Below are 328 nucleotides of genomic sequence, written 5' to 3'. Positions count from 1 at the left end.
GCCAAGCTCTCCTGCAGACAATCCAACCGCGCTCGCTCATCCTCACTGAAGGGGGGGAGGGAGTATTTTAAAGAGGAATGAATACGGTTGAGAATCAGTTCTTAGCCTGGTTCCAACTGGTTTGTCCATACACAAAAACAAGATTCTAAACTTCTTTCAAGAAATGCAGAATTTATATCAAGCTTTTGTAACTTTTAATGGTTTGAATTATCATTTCATTAGTTTCAGGACAGAGTCTAAGGAAGAGATTGCTAAAGACACATAAAAAAAAAAAAAATATTAACCCAAAAATCAACTTATATGAGGAAAAAGTCAAAGGGGAATTTTC

This window comes from Penaeus monodon, chromosome 33, assembly GCF_015228065.2.
Source record: "Penaeus monodon isolate SGIC_2016 chromosome 33, NSTDA_Pmon_1, whole genome shotgun sequence".
Taxonomy (NCBI): Eukaryota; Metazoa; Arthropoda; class Malacostraca; order Decapoda; family Penaeidae; genus Penaeus; species Penaeus monodon.
This window is presented reverse-complemented; position numbering follows the sequence as displayed.